We start from the raw sequence: 19,767 nt of genomic DNA, 5'->3' as shown, positions 1-19,767 counted from the left end.
GAAAGTGAGAAGTGAAAGTGAAGTCGCTCAGTCGTGTCGGACTCTTAGCGACCCCATGGACTGCAGCCAACCAGGCTCCTCCATCCATGGGATTTTCTAGGCAAGAGTACTGGAGTGGGGTGCCATTGCCTTCTCCGAAGATTCCTGACTACTAAAATGTAAAACTGGAGTATAAACCTGGGTACTGAACTGTAGATAAGCTAAAGTCAGGTTGTTGGAATAATGTTTATAGTGAACATACATGTAATATTAACCTTTTAGAGTGTCTGGGAATGACAAATGAAAGCAGGAAGATGAACTCCAATGCTTTTGTCATACCAACTTGTCCTCTCACTCTTCCAAACTGACCTTACATTCCTACTCTTCCAGGCTCTTATCCTGGCAGCTCTGTAGGCCCCTATCTTACATCCCCTCTAGAGCATGTGCATGCTGGTGAGTGACTTGAGGGCAGGCCCCCAACACTACTGAGCCTCATTTTCCCAGAGGGAGTAATGCCAGTATCCTTATATACACAGAGATCCACATGTCCTTTGTGATGAGTCTGATGAAGGTCCCACAGCATGATGTACCACAACTTCACTCCAATCCATGTTTCCAGTAGATGAAGAGGGTTCTACAGTGTGTCCTGTACTGAGCTAACAAGGTATTGAATACTTTCCATATGTTACTGTGTTAGTTCTCACAGTAACTGAAGGATTTAGGAGTTCTCGTTTTACAGATGAGGAAATTTTCCAAAAACTAGAGATGGAGCCAGTGAGTGGTGAAACTGGATTCAAACTGTTCTGAGGGGACTAAACGCACAAATTCCGTATTTGAACTTGCCCACTCCCTGGTGGCACAGATGGTAAAGAATCTGCCTGCAACGCAGGAGACCCAAGTTCAATGCCTGGGTCAGGAAGATCCCCAGGAGAAGGGAATGGCTACCCACTCTGGTATTCTTGCCTAGAGAATTCCATGGACAGAGGAGCCTGGAGGGCTAAAGCCCGGATGTTTGCAAAGAGTTGGACATTACTGAGCAAAGAGGTGGACACGATCTGAAGTCTCAGGTAAACGCCCTGCAGCTTTCAGTAGGTTCCTGCAGCTAGAAACGCAGTCACCTGTAACCCAGATGAGGAAATTCTGGAGCTTGATACTAAGACAGGGCTCCAAAAGAACCCTTCAACTGTGCGTACTGGTGGTGCTGAGAGTGCCAAAGGAGAGGTTCCCCTGCCAACCAGCATAACAGCGAAGTCTGCATGAAGATAGTAAAGAGGAAAAGAAAGCAAATCCAAGAAACTAGAGTTGTCAGGTGATGCCACAGAGGAGCCTCTAGACTCACAGACATTTCTTCTGCATTAATTAATAACTTCTCCAGTAACTTCAAAGATACCTACTTCCAGGGACTTCCCTGGCAGTCCAGTGGCTAAGATTTCACCTTCCAGTGCAGGAGGTGCGGGTTCAGTCCCTGGTAGAGGAGCTGAACTCCCTCCTGCCTCACTGCCAAAAAGCCAGAACAAAAACAGCAAAAGCAATATTGTAACAGATTGAATGACTGAAAATGGTCCACATAAAAAAAAACATTTTTTAAAAAAGATACGGTACTTCTAGATCTCTGAATTCCTAACCACTGATGGAGAGTCCACATTTAAGATATCAGGCTCAGAAACACCCAGAAATAGCTTAGGACAGTTCTCAAAGTGTGTTCCTGGGAACAGCAGTGTTACCCTCACCTGGGAACTTGTTAAAAATGCAAATTGATGAGCCCATCCCAGACATACTAAATCAAAGTGGGGTCCAGGAATCTGTGCTTTAACAAGATTCTGATCTTGGTGTGGACCAAGGTTTGAAAACCATGGCCTAGGAAGATGAAGGATTATCCAGATCCTCCACATTAACCTAGAGTTAACTAGCAACAGCTGCCTGAGGCTAGTATCTGCTTTCCCTCCTTCCTCCAGCCTCTAACAAGTGCTGTGGTTAGAGTTAGGTGACTCAACCAAGATGACTACCCAGTTGGTCATTTTTTTCCTTGAAAGCTCCAAGGAAAATTTTGGGTAGGTAGCAGATGATCAGTAATAACTGAATTGAAATCTTAAAACTCATTGTTTATGATAGGGGAATTGGAAATAAATGTCTATTAACAGAGGTTTGATTAAAAACAAATTCTATGAGGATTGGGACCAACACTGACCACCACTGTGTTCACTAATATTCTCATTGCCTAACACAAAGAAAGCGTTCAGTATTTGTTGGTTGAATGAGTGAATATATATTCATATATATTCACATTTTGAAGTACAGTGTAGCCAGTTGAAAAGTTTTCTGAAAGTAGTCTCCCACATACCCCAAAACTCAAAAATCAATGTTTATAGCAACTTTATGCATAATTGCCCATAGCTGGAAACAACCCAAATATCTTTAACCAGGTGAATGGATTGAGGGTGGGGAGGGGGACTGCATTTGGGATATTAGTTGAGGGGACTTCATTTTATATGTTATTGTTTGAATTATTTATAAGAATTTATGTATTACATAATTAAGCAATAAACAACATTTTAGAGACTGGAAGGATAAACACCCAAAATGTCAATAGTAGTTATCTCTAATGGAATGACAAGTGATTTTTTTTCTTATTTGTAGTTTCTAATTTTTCTATATAAACAGGTTATGCTTTTATAACTGGAAAAAAAATGTTACTTTAAAAATGGGGAGAGGGACAACCAGGAAGCATGACACATGAAAAAATTTATACGAATTAGAAATGTGAGGACTTCCCTGGTGTTTCAGAGCAAGGGGCATGGGTTTGATCCATGTTTGGGGAGCTAAGATCTCTCATGCCACATGATGCAGCCAAAAAAAAGAAAAGAAACGTGGAAGTTATAAAAATATCTAAAGCATGGTTTCACTGGAAAAAGAACTTGGATACTCCCTCCTCAAATTTGATATCCATACAAATTACCTGGAGTACCTGTTAAGTTCAAATTCTGATTCCAAGATTTGCATTTCTCACAAGCTCCTGGTCCTTAGAGCACTTGAATATCAGGCTATAACACTGTGTTGTCAAAAAAACAGCCACTAACCAGCCGCACATGCACTTGAAATGTGGTGAGTCCAAACTGAGGTGTACAGGTGTAAATTACACCTCAGATTTTGAAGACCTAACACACACACCAAAAACTTAAAACATCTTAATTATACCAATTACATGTTGAAATGATACTTTCAGACATATGATGTTAAGTAATATATTAAAATTAACTTCACCTGTTTCTTTTTACTGTTTTAATATGGCTACCAGAATATTTTAAATTACATTTGTGGTTTGTATTTTTTGGCTCATATTATATTTTTATTGGACAGCACTGATCTAGAATAACTATTAACAAGATTGTTCCTTCACTCTGGGTCTTAAATCACTACCATAATTCAGGAAAAGGATTAAAACCTCATTAATGACCAAATTGGCAACTTTTATATATTATTCATTAAGTTAACATCCTTAGGATTTCTTAAAATCTTTAGGTAGAGGCTGAGACAAATAGAAATTATAGAATTTTAGATCAGGAAAGAAACCTTGAGGTCATCAAGTTCAGACCCTGTATCTTATGGAATTATTTATCAATTTGACAAAAATGTATTCAGTACTTAGTATCTGTGAGTATTACATAATGGGCAAACAATTAAGGTGAACACCTACTCTTGAGAAGCTGAGAATGATGGTAATGGGCTATACCGGCACCCGTAAGACATGTGGATAGAGTGTTTCTCAGACACAGAGGTAGAGGCCAGCACAGATTCCATTTTCCTGAGGAAGATCTAACAGACTACACAAAGAGGGCTTACTTGGTCTGGCCCCAAGTTGCCCCAGCTTTTACAGCTTCTGTTTGCTATCAGTGATGCAAATAAGGCTTTAGGATTAGCTGTGTATTTAAGTAATCCATATAAGGCATGTTCTCCCTTTTCTTTTACACAAAATAGATACACTATTTATCAGAAAGCAAGGAAATTTAAACCTGAGAAACTTTGCAAGTTTGAACACAGTTGATGGTAGCAGAATGAAATTTGGGGTATAGCACAGCCAACCTTCAATTATGTGTGCAAATGAGGGACAGGAACCGCTGAGATGATTAAAAGCTATGAATAAAACAAGAAGCTCACTTCAGCAGTTATTTTTTTTTAATTTATTTATCAGGAATATCTTATATCAGGGCATTATGACTGAAATTTGTTCTTTGTTACATTTCCTTTCTGTGAGGGAATGAAAAGATAAATTTAGGATAAACAATAAAGCATTTCAGGGAGTTAGGAAAATTCTCATTACTTCAAGTGGTAGCATGGGCTGAAAATATGACTAGCCCTTTACAATTTTTTTTTAAGTTAAAATCTGATTCCCCCCTTTGATATTTCAACCATTAATAATGTACTGTTTCTTTAAATCGGGTGGCTTTGTTATGCATTCTTAACCTGTAGAGAAGCAGCTTCAGAGAGCAGGCTTCCCTCATGACATGCACAGACCCAAAGGCCCTTGTGATCATGGGCTGAATCTAATCTGAACATCTGTATTACTCATTTTCAACCAATATTTTTTAAGTTGCCCATCTGGAAAAAGTCAAACCTACCTGAGAATGGCTGGATGGGCCTTGCCCAAGAGTAAAAAACTGCCTGAAGCTATTCAAAACCAAAACTGAACTAAGTGGAATAAATAGTTCTACCTTAGGAATTGTAACTACTTGCCCCTGTCTTTAAGAGTAATTGGAACAAGATTTTTAGAAACGTTTGCTTAGGAACCAGCAAGGTAATTTGGTTAATTTGGCCTCATTCATACCAAAAAAATAGAGTGTTTTGAGACTTGTTGGCTTTTAAATTCCTAATTTTTTTTTAATCTTATTGCCTAACTTGAGCAGTAATTATTGTAAGTGGCCTTATACTATCAGTGTGTCCAACTCTTTGCAACCCCATGGGCTGTAGCTCGCCGGGCTCCTCTGTCCATGAAATTCTCCAGGCAAGAATACTGGAGTGGGTTGCCAATCCCTTCTCCAGGGGACCTTCCCAACCCAGGGATTGAACCCAGCTCTCCTGCATTTCAGGCGAATTCTTTAGTATTTGAACCACCAGGGAAGTCCCAGAAGGGACCTAATTTTCTTAAATGATCATCTGCCATCCCCCCACATACAAAGGAAAACCCATTACAACATTGTTTAAAATGCATCCATTGTAAAGACAGCTGTCCTTTGGATCAGCATGTTGGAGGTGCAGGAGGTTCCTATTTTGGAGTATGGACAGGTAAAGATTGTGAATTTGGGGGATTTGGGATGATGAGACATTTACAGGTTTAGATTCTGGAAATACATATCCATGTAAGTGTAGTCCAATAATGTTGTAATTTAGGTATGAATTCTTTTTTTCTCAAATACAGAGTTTTAGAAGAAGCAGATGTTTTAGGAGAGCCAACATACTGCTCATGTTCTTGTAAAACAACAGACTTGCTTTGCGTCTTTCCTGAGTTGCATCAATAGACGAAATACAAAATGATAATTAGTCTCCTTGTCACTCCATCAGAGGATTTACAGATTTATAATTTCAGCATGTTTATGACACAACTTACACCCTTATTTATTTCAGATGATTTTGTTAGCTGGTATCTGCAGTGTATGAAAAAAAAACTCACTTATCTTTCCTAAGCTTTCCGTGTCAGTTGGTCATTAGAAAACGTAATGATCTTTTGGGAAAAAATTCAAACATTCCAGCCTCTTAAATAAGTATTTTTCCCTCTATGGCATTAATTTCTTCCTATAAGTTTTTACTTCAGCTGTAATTTTAGAGTAAATGGGAAGTACACATAATAACTGCATTTAAATTTATGATGTGCTGATTCTCTTTTGAAAGTATTCTTGTAATAAAGAAGGAATTCAAAACAGAGAACCTTAATCTGCAAAAATAAAAGAAAGCTACAAATCTGCCAGCATTTCATTCACATTGAGCTATATATTTCTGAGGCGTCTCTACCCTTACTAGCAGGCAGAATTTTCATTCTCCAGAATAGAATATGGATAATATAGATAGACATTGATAATTATTTGGCTTCCAAATTATGTTTTCTTCATGTACATAGATTCAGGGGCAGAATGTTTAGAGAACTGTTTCAAATGTATCTTGAGTGGAGAAGACCAACCAGGGCAAATCCAATCTATTCATTCTCTTACTCTCCTAATTCGCTGTTGCATATTTTCTCCTCCTGCAGTCACCAATACCTCCTTCCCCTCTTCCTTTTCGGCCCTTGTGTCTTGTTTCCCTGAGAAATAGGAGTAATCAGAGAAGAATATCGACAGATGCCAACACCATCACCCACCAGTTTCTGTGCATATTCTCTTCCTTTCTTCCTGTTACTATGAATGAAATGTTCCAATGTATCTCTTCAGCTTGTGCACTAGATCCTATCCCTTCCCTCCTACTCAAAGACAGTGAATCAGCAATCTTCCCTTCTCTTCTGCATCATGATTCCCGCCCTCTCTGCTGGACCATTTCTCTTTGCATAAATTGCTACCACTTTGTTGGAAGCAGCTCTCTGCACTCTTCCTGGATTCTTGCAGTAGCCTCCTAAGTGGTCTCCTTCTTTCAACCTCTGCTCCCCTTCAAACTCTACTCATCTCAATAGCCAGAAAAATCCAAAATCTTGCTACTCCTTTGCCCAAAACCCTCCAGAGCTCGCTGAGGGTAAAAGCTAAAGTCCCCGGCAAGGCTTTCAAAGCCTTATTTGGTTTTTCTTGTCTTTTCCCTCTAACTCAATCTCCAGCTTCTCTCTCTGGGCTCCTCCTGCACCAGCCACATGGACCTCTTCTTCCCTCCAACACCAGACACACTCATAACACTTGCACCAGCGTGGCTTGTTCCCTTACTTTCTTTGGATCGTTCCTCAAATATCACCTTCTCAATATAACCTTTCCTGTTCACTCTTTAAAATTACAGCTCCCCCCAACACCACCACTTTCCCTGCTCTGTTTTTCACTTATTCCATGTGGTGAAATACTGTGTATTTTTACCTGTTAATTGTCGTTTATCATCTGTCTGCCCCGCTCCCAAGGAAAATCCATGAGTGCTTGGGACTTTTTTCCTTTTTACCTCCTTCTCGTATTCCTAGTATATTCCTAGAATGTAGTAAATGCTCAACAATAACTTGTTGAGTGAATCTGTCTTTATGAGAGTGTAATTAGAAAATGACATGGGAATATTAGTCATGTTGACTAAATTTTTTAAGTCTATCTTACCAATTCTATTTTACAGACATTATTTGAAGATATTTTTAGCTTCATTTGGGTCTCATAGATCCTTTTTTTCCTTTAGAACAATCGTGGGACTCTCGTATACTTGAAGAGAAATATACTGTGAAAAAAATGCATGTATCTTAATTTCTTTTGAACTCTTGTATCTTTCAATAGCTTGCTGCTTTAAAAATTTTTTTAATTCAATTTGGACATTCAAGTATTTATTCTTTATGATCCCTAATCAAAGGTGATCTGCTATCAATTACCTGTAAGCACTGCTTTTGTGTACTGCACAAATTTTGGTATATTGTATATTCAGTTCAAAATACTTTCTTGTAATTTCTTATTTTACCTATGGGCTAGTTAAAAATGTTATTTAATGTCTAGATATTTGGGGATTTGCACATATATTGTATTCTAATTTCATTTTATGGTCAGAAATCATATTTTTGAAATTTCAGTCATTTGGGGTTTTTTTGGAACTTGCTCTGAGGCCCAGCAAACAGCTTTTCTTGGTGCATTTTCTTTGTGCACTTGAAAAGAAATGTGTATCCTGAAGTTTTTAGATAGTATTCTATAAATGTCAATTAGACTAAGTTGGCTGATTGTATTATAAAAGTCATTTATATCTCTGCTGATTTTCTCTTTGTTCTATCAATTACTTTATTGATCAAAGAGGAGCTGAAATCTCTGTCTGTGAATTTGTCTGTATGTCCCTTTGTTTGGATTAGTTTTTATTTCTTGTATTTTAAAGCTCTATTATTAGCTGAATGCATATTTAGAATTGTTATAAATGTTTCTAATGATTGACTCTTTTGTTATTATGAAATGTCCCTGTTTATTTTTGGTAATATTCTTTGTCCCTCTAAAGTCTACTTTGTTTAATGTTAATATAGCCATTTCAGTTTTCTTTTAATTAGTGTTTATATTGTGTATCTTTTTAAATCCTTTTACTTTTAATCTATCTCTATGTTTAAAATGCATTATATAGTTAGGCCTTGCTTTATTATCCAGTCAGATTTCTCTGCCTTTTAATTGATGTGCCTAGTCCATTTATCGGAGAATTCAATGGCACCCAACTCCAGTACTCTTGCCTGGAGAGTCAGTCCCATGGATGGAGGAGCCTGGTAGGCTGCGGTCCATGGGGTCACTGGGAGTTGGACACGACTGAGCGACTTCACTTTCACTTTTCACTTTCATGCATTGGAGAAGGAAATGGCAACCCACTCCAGTGTTCTTGCCTGGAGAATCCCAGAGGCGGGGAAGCCTGGTGGGCTGCCGTCTATGGGGTCGCACAGAGTCGGACATGACTGAAGCGACTTAGCAGCAGCAGCAGCAGTCCATTTATAACTACTGTAATTATTGATATGGTTGGTTTAAGTCTGCTCTCTTGCTGTTTGCTTTCTACTTATGCCATCTATTCCAAGTTCTTTTTTCTTCTTTTCCTGGCTTCTTTTGAGATATTTGACTATTTTAAATCATTTTATCGTCTCTATTGTTTATTAGTATATGGCTGTTTAGCTTTTTAAGGGTTACGACACATGTCTTTAACTTACCACAATCTACCTTCAAATCATATTATACTACTCACCTTATAATAGTATACTTCCATTTCTCCCTTCCAATACTTTGTGTTTTTGTTGCCAGATGTTTTACTTCTACATATATTTTATACACCCACAATACACTCTAAATATTTTGTTTTACATAGTCAATAGTCTTTTTAAAATTTATTTTATTTTTTGGCCCCACCACACAGCTTGTGGTATCTTAGTTCCCCAAACAGGGATTGAACCCAGGCCCTGGCAGTGAAAACACAAAGCCCTAACCATGGGACCACCAGGGAATTCCCTAAAATTTATTTTATTTTTATTTTTATATTTATATATATGTATGTATATATAATTTCCAGTGTTCATTCCTTTGTGTGCTATCACTTTTCCATCTGGTATTGCTTTCTTCAACCTGAAGAATTTTCTTTACAATTTTTTACAGTCCAGGTCTGCTGGTGACAGATTCTCTCACTTTTGTCAGGAAGGTTCTTTCTTTTGTTTTCATTTTCAAAGTTACATTTTCTGTGTAAAGAATTCTAAGTTGATGATGTTTTTATTTGCATATCTGTTTGCTTTTAACACTTGTCTTCTGGCTTACTTTCTTTCTGATGAAAAATTGGTAATCATTCTTATCTCTGTTCCCCTCTATGTAATGTATCTTTTTTTTTTCCTCTGACTGCTCTTAAGATTTTCTCTTTATCATTGGTTTATGGCAACTTAATTATGATGTTCCTTGGTGTGATGATCCTGTGTTTATCCCTCTCAGGGTTTATTGCATTTCTTTGATCTATGAGTTAATGGTTCTCATCTATTGTGGGAATATTTCAATCATCATTTCTTCAAATATTTTTTTCTGCCAGTCTCTTCCTTCTGATTCTGAATTATACTCCTTAATGTTGTTCCACAATTCACTGGGACCGTGTCCTTTTTGTCTTTCTCCCCATGCTTCAGGTTGTATAATTCCTATTGTCTGTTTTTCAGGTTCACTGATCGTCCACAGTGATCTGCTGCTGTTAAGCCCTTGCAATGAAATTTTTCTTTCAAATAATGCAATTTTTCAACTCTAGAAATTATAAAGATTTTCAAAACTTCTTTTAGTGTCTCTATTTAGATACTTTACTTGTTTCCAAATGTTTTTCATTGTTTCTTGAACATATTTATAAGGTCTATTTTAAAATCCTTTTCTATTCTAGTAGACTGATTTTATCCTAGTTATGAGTTTCATTTCCTTTCTTCTTTATGTGTCTCCTAATTTGCTGTTGGTGCTGAACCATACTATTGAGTTTCTAGACTTGCTTGTCTTCCTTTTTGACAGTATTTTGTTTCAGCAGTCAGTTAATTTACTTTCAGATCAGCTTGATCCTTTCAAGTCTTGTTTTAAAGTTTTGTTAAGATGATTCTAAAGCAGAAGGAGTTAAAATTTTTTCTTTCTAAATTTTAAATTTAGAGCCAGGTAGTAATTATTTTGGGCTTCCCTGCTGGCTCAGTGGTAAAGAACTGCCTGCCAATGCAGGAGACACAGGAAGCACAGGTTCAATACCTGGGATGGGACAATCCCCCGGAGAAGGAAATGGCAACCCACTCCAGTATTCTTGCCTGGGAAATCCCATGGACAGAGGAGCCTGGTGGGCTACAGTTCATGGAGTCACAAAAGAGTCTCAATTAAATGCTGTCAGTCAGGGACTAGTCAGTGTCTGAGATTTTACCCTACTTCCAAGCCTACAAAAGTAGCTTGGATTCTGGCAGAAGACATAAGACTCCTTGGTCAGAGACAGGACTTTATTATAGCACAGCAGGCATCCTAAGTTTCATATTCTCATTTGTTTCCCTTGGTCCCTGAACATGATGGGGGTATTGCAGAGTGGATCCAAGTTGGATGTCACACACACTATGGATCTGGATCACAGCTGAGGAACCCTGAGCTTAGGAACCTCTCAACTTATAGCTGCTAGCAAATCTGTCCAAACTTTGCCCTGGAAGGAGCCATTCTATTTTCCTGGTCAGGAAACAAAGCTATGTTTTGTCCTGGAGGGTGACACTAATAGCATCAAAAGGCTGCTGCTGCTACTTGCTTCAGTCGTGTCCGACTCTGTGCGACCCCATAGACGGCAGCCCACCAGGCTCCCCCGTCCCTGGGATTCTCCGGGCAAGAACAGTGGAGTGGGTTGCCATTTCCTTCCCCAATGCATGAAAGTGAAAAGTGAAGTCGCTCAGTCATGTCCAATTCTTCGTGACCCCATGGACTGCAGCCCACCAGGCTCCTCCATCCATGGGATTTTCCAGGCAAGAGTATTGGAGTGGGGTGCCATCGCCTTCTCTGATCAAAAGGCTACTGGATATACAAATATCCTTGGAAAGCTAGTCTGAAACAAAATTGTTACAAGACATGCAAAAATGCCATGGAAGATTGTCTTTTACTGAAAACTCTCATGTTCAAGAGGTCTCTCTAGTGGTTGGAATTTAAATGCTTACCATCTCCATGAAAGCATTGCTTGAGTCTCACATCCCCAGTAGGTTTTCCTCTGAGAGTTGTTCTTCTCCCAGTTGTTTTGCCTGGCCTTATGGGGTCCTGTCTTATACATGTGCATCTTAATATTCAAACGAACACTTGAGATGACCCTTGTGCAGATTTCTGGAACTCTGTCTCTACACACCTCTCTCCTCCCTGGTACTCTGCTTCTCAAACTGTGTTTACTTCCAGAGTTCCAGTCTCTCTTCAACTCAGCAAAACCACTGTGCTCTGCTTGAATTCTTTTTCTTTGTAATGTCAATTCACAAAGAACCTCCAGGCAGAAAGCTGGGGCATTTGAGAACTCTATTCGTTTGTTTTCTCTTCCCAAGGAACAGAGTCCCATGCAGCCTGTTGAACTTCTGACAATTGTTTTATATATATATATATATATATATATACACATATATATACATATATATATACACACGTTTTTATTTTTATAATTTTTTTATAACAGGAGATCTAGTCTGGTACTGGTTACTCCATCATTGCACAACTATCTTTTTTTAGCATTAACTTCTTTATGTGTTTTGGGATTTTGATGTGCACAATCACTGAGTGGGAGATATTTCCATTATTCTTTCTTACTCCATCTCCAATTTAATGAGTATTTTCATCTGCCTTTATCTCCATTCCATGCTCCAGTCCAGAAACAAGATCTTAAGATGGCTTTAGAGGGTTCCTGCTCCTTATCAATGCCAGGACTATGTCTAATCTAGTAACTGAGCCAGCTGGTATCTCAGTTCATTTGCTGTAATGATGGTGTTTTTTTTTTTTTTTTTGTCCTTTTGCTTTCTTGGATCCACTACTTCTGATAAATCCACAGCTCCAGGCAATATACTGGCAGCAGTTTTATCCAGCTCCCTTTCATGGCACTGGGAAAAGTTAGGTGACAAATCATCACTGTTACCCAGAACAAAGAGATTTCCTAAAACTCAGGATTTTCACTGGTAAAGCAGAGAATGTCCTGGAGAAACCAGGATGGTTGGTGTGTTCCAGTTCCTGGCTTTCAGAACAATGCTAGCTTTGGTCTCTGTCCTGACTAGAGCGTTTTAGCCTTGGTGTTCCACCAGAGCTGAATTTCCCGTTGCCACCAGCTGTTTCAAGGCCCAGGCCTTGGTGGGCTGCAGCTTTAGCTCAGCTCACTGCTTTGCATTTCTGTTGTGTTTCTAGTGCACAAAGATGTTTATCTCATTTTTTTGAGACCAGCAATGACCTTTGGCTTTCTCTTTTTCTATTTTATCTGCATTACCATGCGTTTAAAGCATACAGGATGAACTGAAGCATGAATTCACTTTGCCACCTGACTGGAAATTCTACCGATTCTTTTTCAATTTGGTACTGACTTAATTTAGGAAATAATGTAATGGAATAGCCTGCTTTATTTAGAAGCCATTCCAGTCATTTTGTGGGACCTCAAATCACAGAAATCCAGGTGAATAGTCACTGTCCATAGAGTGGCTGTATTCTTTGAGGGCACTGTAACTCAGTACTTAAGTTAGCATAGATCAAAGGAGAAACAGCATTCTGACTTTGCTCCATTCTACTACTTATGGTTAATGACAATGGCATCAATACTGCTTTACTCTCATCTCCATTTCCACTTTGAATTCTTCTCCATTAATTTCTTATTCATATCTTCCTGAAGACACAGAAGAAAGAAAGTCAAAGGGAGGTTGAGGCAGTGGTTTCCAGCCTCTTTCTTATACAGCAGCCTTCAAACTGGTTTTGGAGGACGTGGATTCTCAGACCCTTGGACATAACTGGTGACCTCCCACGTAGTTACTACCCTTGAAATTGGACAAAAGGAGCAGAATAAGCTTTTTTGCCTCCCCATTTGCCTCAAACTATGCTCTGTCTTTATTCTTTTTGATGAGAAGATTTTTTTTTAAACAGTTTTCAGCCTTTTGCTCTTCATTCTGTTGACAGTGACAATCCCATTAGTTGTCTTGCAGATTTGCACTGTGATTTACAGTAAGCATTTAAACTATTTCTACTGGATTAATGAGTTTTTGAACATAGAGGTTTTCACATTTCAAACCCAAGTATCTAAATATCATGCAAACAAGCTTCTGTCATAGTACAATACCAGTGAAGTAGCAAAAATTGTTTCTAGAGCAAAGTAGTTCACACAACCATTTTAACTCCACTTAGAAAAATAGTCCCATTCCCAGCTTTGGCTTCTGTTTTTAATTGAAGTGGTAGAAATGTGTACGTGGCCGTTCACATTGAAACATTTAAAAATTGGTATCTTTACAAGCTAATCTATTTTTAACAAAAATAAATATGAGTTAACTGCTCACATGATGGAATTAAATATTTTCTGGGAAGTAATTCAGTGAAGAACAGGGAAGCCTGGCATGCTGCAGTCCACGGGGTTGCAAAGAGTTGGACACGACTGAGCAGCTGAACAACAACAATTTAGTAAAAACCAAATGATTCAAGAAGTGATCACCTTATTGTTTTATTGAGTTTTTTTGTTGTTAAAGAAACTAGTTGGACCACGCTTTTGGGGATATCTTAAAATAACTCCATAGGTAGCTGGTCGGAGACTCTGATGGGGGTGGAGGGGAATAGAAAAGTTAGAAAATGAAACAGAGAACTATCATTTAGTAATTGAGAACACACACTTATTTAACTAGGACTAAATATTGCCAGAGCAAGTCCTGTGCTAAAATTAGACATTGGGGTTGGTCCAATAGCAGCACAAGTTATAATCCTTTAGAAATCATAGCCTGTTGGTTCAAATCAGGACATTGCAATGTGAGAATATAAAGCACACATGTCTTCATTACAGGACAGTAGAGTTACCAGAGCTAGAACTACTTCTACCTAAAGGTTGGATTTTAATTTTTTCTTTTTTGCTTTTCTTTCATATATGAGAAGACCTCTTGAAAATATTTCAATTTCCTAGTGCTCTTGCCCCATGCATCAAATGTGTGTATACACACACACACTCATGTTTAGGTAGGTCTTGGGAACAATATACTAGAACCTAAGAAAATTTATGGGAAAGGTAATGTTATCACATAGTGGAAAGAGAATATGTCTTGGAATTAGACATACCTTCCTGTGAATCCTAGCTCCATCATACTCTCTGAAACCTGGGAGAAAGCAATTTGTATGGACCTCAGATTTTTTTATTTGGTTTTTTAAAAATCAGAAAATGTCAGGTGCTGAGAAAATGTTTTCCTCTCTCCCATCTGTACCACCATCAGAGGACATTTAGATAGATAGCTAGATAGAATTTTATTAACTTCATATTTATTGTGTGCCAGGCACTGTGGTACGTATTATCTCATTTAGTCTTGACACACCCATGAAGTAGTGAAGCTTTAACAGCCCTTATATATGTCTTTAGGCTTTGCTTGCCTAAAGGATCATGCTAGAAAGTGACAGAACCGAGACTAGAGTGCTCCTAACCACTATGATTTCAGCCTCACAAAAAGTCAAAACTTAAAGATATCCTATCAATGAAATGCAGTGAGAAATGTAACAACAAACCATTAGTTTCTCAGCAGATTTACCTTTTTTAACCAAATTTAATTTTGATACATGTATTAGTTTGTCAGGGCTGCCATACAAAATACCACTGACTGTGTAGCTTAAACAACAGAAGGTTATTTTCTCACGATTCTGGAGGCTCCAAGTCCAAGATGAAGGTGTTGGCAAGTTTGATTTCTTTTCATGCCTCTCTCCCTGGGTTGCAGGTGGCTGGCTGCCTTCTCTATATCCTCACATGATCATCCCTTTATTTTTCTGTGTACTAACCTACTCTTCTAGTCATTTTGGATTAATGACTCCATTTTGACTTAATTACCCCCTTTAAAAGCCCTGTCTCTAATAGATGTAGTCACATTCAAGGTCTTTGTGGTTAGAGCTTCAGCATATGAATTTGAAGGAACACAATTCAGCCCCTAACAAGGCATATATCGCAAAAACCATGTGATACCAAATGAAAAAGAAAACAAATCTGCTCCCGTGAATGTTTGCTATGTGTCAAACATTGTTCAAATATGTGTTTACACATATTTATTTAATCCATACAAGCTAAGTACTATTCCTAGCCCCATTTGGTACCAAGAGGTTAGGTAGTTTATTAAGTCACATGCGTGTGTTTGTGCTAAGTTGCTTCAGTTGTGAAGCAACTCTTTGAGACCCCTGTGGAGTCTCAAAGCCCACCAGGCTCCTCTGTCCATGGGATTCTCCAGGCAAGAATACTGGAGTGGGTATCCATTCTCTTCTCCAGGGGATCTTCCTGACCCAGGGATCAAACCGGTGTCTCCTTGTGGCCTGCATTGCAGGTGGATTCTTTACTGCTGAGCCATCTGGGAAGCCCATCAAGTCACATAACTAGTAAGTAATAGGAGAACATTTGAATCCACAGAGCCTGACACTAGAGTCTGTACTCACACGGCCCCTTCTCAACTAGAAGCATCCTGTTTGGGCCAAAGAAACAGAAAACACAGTAGTATCTATTTGAGTAAAATGATGATTAAACTTCAAAAGTCTGTATATGTTTAGTTAGCAATTACTAGGCTGTCCTACATGAAAGATAGTGAAGCAGCTTTATTCCGTGTTTATGGCTGAAGTGTACATTGGAAGGACTGATGCTGAGGCTGAAACTCCAATACTTTGGCCACCTCATGCGAAGAGTTGACTTATTGGAAAAGACCCTGATGCTGGCAGGGATTGGGGGCAGGAGGAGAAGGGGACCACAGAGGATGAGATGGCTGTATGGCATCACCGACTCGATGCACATGAGTTTGGGTGAACTCTGGGAGTTGGTGATGGACAGGGAGGCCTGGCGTGCTGCGATTCATGGGGTTGCAGAGAGTCGGACACGACTGAGAGGCTGAACTGAACTATGGCTGAAGTAATAAATCAGTCACTTAGAAAATGGCGAAGAAAAATTCTAAGTTAATTTCTTGCATCCTGCTCTATGTAATGAAGGATTAATACAAAGTATTATATTTCTCTTCTAAATCTTCAAAGGAAAATAGTACCCATAATGAAGCATTAATATTTGAAGACCTAGGACACATATGCTTCACTTCTAATTTTTCTCCCATGTGGGCATCATTCCTGCTTCAGTCCATTAACTGAAGCAAGAAAAGAAGCCGAGTTCCATGTCTGGAAATGTTGGTCTTAAGGATAGCAATATGCTCCTTGCAGCCACTGAAGTCTGTAAGTCTACAGAAGCAAGAACTTGCAGCCAAACGTGACTAGAAAAAGAAATTGTAAACTACCCCACCCCCTCCCAGAATCCCCCAGACAGTTAGGAAGGAATGTAGGGCTCCCACTGCACAAAGGAACAGGATTTGAGCTGATTTTGTTGAGTCTCAAAGGACAGTGTTCTTCAGCTCCCATCTGGTTTAAATCCAAAGTGAACAAAAGAATAGACTCAGAGTTAGGGTCAGATCACTGCTGTGGTACTCTCTTTGCCAGTCATTTTAGTTTGTCAACAGAGCCTTGGCCTTCAAGATGCTTACAGTTCGGTGATGAGGATGGGGGTGTTTACAAAGTTGTGATAATGAGTGTTTACAGAGCACCACAGTCAAGTTCCAAGTTGAACATAATCCATATGAAAATGAAAACTGGAGATACTTGTCACAGCAGCTCAGGATTTTAGAGGCCACTGCTGACTGGAGTTATCAAGGCAAACTCAATGGAGAAAAGTTGAGTGTTGAGATAGGCCTCGAAAGTAGGATTTGCTGGGTGGGGGCCAGTGAAGGCATGTTAGAGGATTCAGTAGCAGCTGGGGCACAAAGGCAGGAGTGAGGGAGACAGGCAGGACAACAAAGAAACTTTGTCCCTGGAACAGACAGATTTGGGGGAGTTATGGGAAATATTTTAGGACTAAACAGACTGGGGTCAATTGTTCTGTTAGTTGAATTGCCAACTGAAATTATCTCAGTTCTCTGAACATGTTGGTTAGAACACATCTCAACAGAACAAAGTGCTTTGCCCCTACTGTATAAAAAAGATAATGAATAAGAACCTACTGTAGAGCACAAGGAACTCTACTCAGTACTCTGTAATGGCCTATATGGGAAAAGAATCTTAAAAAGAGTGGATGTGTGTGTGTCTAACTGATTCACTTTGCTGTGCCACAGAAACTAACAGCATTGGAAAAATCAACTATACTCCAATCAAAAGAATAATGAAAAAAGAACTCAGAGCTTTGCATTGAGTGGCACGTTTGTTATCCTTAAGGCTGCTCAGACTACAACACCTCTGTGTCCCTCCAGATTTGTGTCATGCCTAATTGAGCTGGGAGATGGCGCACCTGTTGGCTCTAGGCCTGCACAGACTCAGCCTGGCAGGAGGCCTCGGAGCAGCTCACGTGGTTCAAGTGCCCAGCCGGAGTCAGGAGGAGGGTGCCGCTGCCCCAGGAAGGCACATAGCCTCAGAAATGGCTTCTCCTTTTTTGAATCAATGAGATACGCATTCTCTGTCTGCATTTGATGAACCTTCAGAGGGGAGAGCTCTAGGGAATTCTGTGGTCTCCACTTCCCTTCCCACCTCCAAGGCTGTCTTGTAGTAGAAATTTTAGTCTCACAGACCTTTGACTTCTGACTCGCCTGTGTGATGTTAGACAAATGACTAAGTTTTTTGAGCTTGTTATATTTTTTAAATCTGTAAAATAGCCCAGTAACTATGAGGTTACTCTTCATTCTCTTCCTCTTTTGTGACTTCTCTCAGTTGCTGATGTTTTGGAAGAACATCTTTTTCTGATCATAAATGCACTCAGCTATCAAGGAGGTAAAAACTCTACCATTCAGGACACTTAGGGATCCTGAAGGAAACATGGGGGTGGGTGGAGTTGGCCTACCCCTCCCCGCCTCCCAACCCTGTATTTATTTCCTCAGGATAGGATTTCAAGTCAACTGGAGTCACTCCTCAGGATAGCACAGAGCTCAACAGGATCCAGAGTGCTTGGAAGTCATCTCAGAGTAGAGGGATCAACTATCCTTATTTGTATTGAGTTTAAATGAAGAAACAATGGCCTAAAGCCATTATGTGGCCTAAAGCATATAAAAATTAAGGTTACATGTGACAAAGCATTTTATGAGTTCCGAAACAGTTAGGCAAGGCCATAAACTATCGTATTACTAAATTGCTACCATTTCTAACGTTCAAGGCTCCCAACTACAAGTTTGTCCTTAGAAATTGCAATGTGCTCTTGATAATTTGAGTGTACCCAATTGTCCTTCCAGCTAAGAAGCACGTAGGGTTTGCTGGTTAGTATTTTGCCTATATTTGAATCCTAAAAATAACCTCCTCATGAGAACAGGATGAGCTTTGTGAAGATTATATTCCAGTTGGTTAGAAATGGAAGGCACATTTTCCCCATTGCCTCCTGCCTTTCATTTCTAAACACATTTGTCTCTACTCTGAAGCAGAGGAGACTATGAGAGCAGCTGCAGTGAGCAGCTGTAGAATCTTCTGTCATCTGCTCTCTGGCTTTTCAGACTTTGTCCCATCCTCTGCTCCCAGTTGTCCTTTTCTTTCTTTTTAAAATCACCTGCCCTCCTCAGGTCCGGGCCCTGTCCCTGCGGTGCTTTTAGGGGATTTTTGCCTGGTGTCCCCCTCGCTTTTACCATTCTTTATAGTTAAAAAAAAAAAGAAAAAAAATCACTGGTGAAAACATTTTTATCTTATGAAAAACCACTGGAAGCGGGGAAAAGTCTATCAGCCAATACAGAGCTGCTTGCTGCCGCCCCCACGAGTTCTGCTTGTCGTGTTTGGCGGTGATCTTTTCCGTGGGCTGCCATTTCAGTACAACATAAAGCTCTAATTTTACATTTGCATGCAGAGGCCAGATGCTGATGACTCTGCGCGGGGAAGCCCTCCCCAGGATTACCTTGAGAGAGATGATTTATGCATCCTGTGCACAGTCATCAGCTCTCCAGAGGCCCTTCCCCCCGACTCCACACACAGTGCCGGGGGAATGTCGGAGCCCCTCCCAGCAGCCCTCTTGGCGCACAACAACCCATGACAACCGGCAGCAACTGAACACTTTTTTTCCTTCCTAATGTGTCGTTAGTTGAGCGTAAGCTTCTCTCTAAGGTCGCTTATGCGAGCTAGTGCAGGACAAGTGTCTTCGCATAATATGTCAATGTAATTTATGTTCCATGGCTTTTAGGGATGATCTGACTCTTCTCAACTGGTCCTTTGAATGTTGTTTGATTTTGAATGCTTAGAAAATGGACTTGCATTCCTTTTCTCCTTTTGAAAAAGCTATTATGTGGTTTTGAAACATACCTATTTTAGATCCCACATAATATATCATCTGAATACTAATTTAAAACAAAATAATGTTTAATATCTCTGATTTATAACACGTTACATGCACCAAGCATAGAAAGCAGGTAAAAACGAATTACATGTTTTAGTTTACTATGTTGGCAACAGAGAAGCCTGCCTGAAAAAAAACAATATAAATCATTTTTTACCACCG

The 19,767-nt window shown here is 39.4% G+C and overlaps 1 protein-coding gene and 1 long non-coding RNA gene across 22 annotated transcripts in view; one reads left to right on the top strand and one right to left on the bottom strand.

Moving 5' to 3' along the window:
* Positions 1–19,767, top strand: part of LOC147365827 (uncharacterized) — a 99,156-nt gene that overhangs the window by 20,102 nt on the left and 59,287 nt on the right. For 2 of the 21 annotated variants that reach the window (XR_015132878.1, XR_015132874.1), the window contains exon 5: positions 516–643. The exons of the other annotated variants lie outside the window; for them this stretch is intronic. The gene's annotated coding sequence lies outside the window, so the exon portion shown is untranslated. The remainder of the gene's footprint in view (positions 1–515; positions 644–19,767) is intronic. 21 annotated transcript variants of the gene reach the window in all.
* The window catches only part of LOC147365828 (uncharacterized), a 35,124-nt gene that overhangs the window by 13,844 nt on the left and 1,513 nt on the right, over positions 1–19,767 (bottom strand). The gene's annotated exons all lie outside the window — the stretch shown is intronic.

Source organism: Bos grunniens, chromosome 9 (genome assembly GCF_055505025.1).
Source record: "Bos grunniens cultivar Pamir isolate PY7600 chromosome 9, Bosgru_T2T1.0, whole genome shotgun sequence".
NCBI classification, from domain to species: domain Eukaryota; kingdom Metazoa; phylum Chordata; class Mammalia; order Artiodactyla; family Bovidae; genus Bos; species Bos grunniens.
This window is presented reverse-complemented; position numbering and strand designations above follow the sequence as displayed.